The sequence below is a fragment of the Belonocnema kinseyi genome, chromosome 6 (assembly GCF_010883055.1).
Source record: "Belonocnema kinseyi isolate 2016_QV_RU_SX_M_011 chromosome 6, B_treatae_v1, whole genome shotgun sequence".
Taxonomy (NCBI): domain Eukaryota; kingdom Metazoa; phylum Arthropoda; class Insecta; order Hymenoptera; family Cynipidae; genus Belonocnema; species Belonocnema kinseyi.
In genome coordinates this window covers 19,554,113-19,555,819 of record NC_046662.1, presented here as the reverse complement: position 1 = coordinate 19,555,819, position 1,707 = coordinate 19,554,113, and positions in this window count along the sequence as shown.

Sequence of the window (1,707 nt, the reverse complement as noted above, 5' to 3'; positions counted from 1 at the left end):
GATAGAATTAGAGCAGAAGAAGAGATAAAAATACAAAACGACTTTGAAGGAAGCAGGAAACCACTTTATAAACAAATGAAAGGAAACAAAAGTACAGAAATTGTCAACATGAGAAATAGTAGGGGGGAAATGGTATATGATGCAGATGGAATACCCGAGGCTTTCAGAGACTGTTTTAGGAGACAATTCGGAGATGAAGCTATAGGACACCACAACTGCGATGTTGAACACGATGCGTTGGAAAACTCAATTGAGAAAGTCTGTGTCACTGAGGTTAGGGATATAATTAAGAACTTGAAAAAAGGTAAGGCTGCCGGGGTAGACGGTATTAATGCTGAAATGCTTAAACACGGTGGCGAGTACATACCACATAGAGTTTGCGAATTGATAAATTTATGTTTCGAGATGGGAGACGTCCCAGACGATTGGAAAGAAGCGATTATGGTACCAATATACAAGAGAAAGGGAGATAAAAGCGAGTGCAATAATTACAGAGGGATTAGCTTATTAAGCACCATAAGTAAAATATATTCAAAAATACTTATTCGTAGGGTAATGAAAATAACAGAAACAAAGATTTGGGAAGTCCAAAGTGGGTTTATGGGTTTATTGTGACAAGGTAGATAGAAGTATACTTTGGGAAGTTCTGAAAGAGTATGGGGTCAATGGATGGATCCTACAAGCTATAAAATAATATATACAGGTAGCAAAGCGAGTGTAAGAGTGAATGGGAAACTGAGTGACTGTTTCGATATTATTCAAGGAGTTAGACAAGGATGCGTTATGTCTTCATGGTTCTTTATATTATTTATGGACAAGTGTTTAAGAATGGCTCTCTTCGACGAAGAGGGTGTGGATCTCGAAACAGTAAGGGTACGAGGGTTAGCGTTCGCAGATGATAAGGTTGTTATGGCAGAGTCTATCGAAGACCTACAAAGAATGTTGAATAAACTAGATGCAAGCATGAAGAGCATGGGCCTCAAAATTAACGCAAATAAATCAAAAACTATGTTGTTCGAAGGAAAGAGTGAGAAAACACTATGCAATATTTTATTAAATAATCAGAGAATTGAACAAGTTGATAAGTTCGTATACCTTGGTAGCTTATTTACTAGGGACGGGAAGATAGATGAGGAATTAGATAGACGAATAAATGAAGGTAAAAAGGTTATTGGTAGAGCAGGTCCCCTTATCAGAAGTAAAAATATATCAAATAAAGCTAAAATGGTAATACATAATTTTGTATTTGTACCGACTGTACTATACGGTAGCGAGAAATGGACTTATCAAGAAAAAGATAAGATTAAAATTTACGCATTTGACATGAGATTCATGCGCATAATATACGGGAAAACTCTGATGGACAAAGTAGGTAACGAGATAATTCTAAAAGAATGTGGTGCAGAAGAGACGCTAGTAGACACATGGGAAAGAAATCGGTTAAGATGGTTCGGACATGTTGAGAGAATGCCAAATGAACGACTAACGAAGCAAGCGTATCAAGGTAAAGTAAATGGCAACGTGCCCAGAGGTAGACCGCGGAAAGAATGGTTAGAATGTGTGAATGACACCCCACTTAGAAGAGACATAAGAAGTCACAGAAACAACAAGAGCCTGCATGAAAAAATGCATGGACATAAAAGAAGCTAGAGAAGTATGCCAGGACAGGAAAGTATGGCGGCAAATAGTTAATAAAAAGAGTGTCAG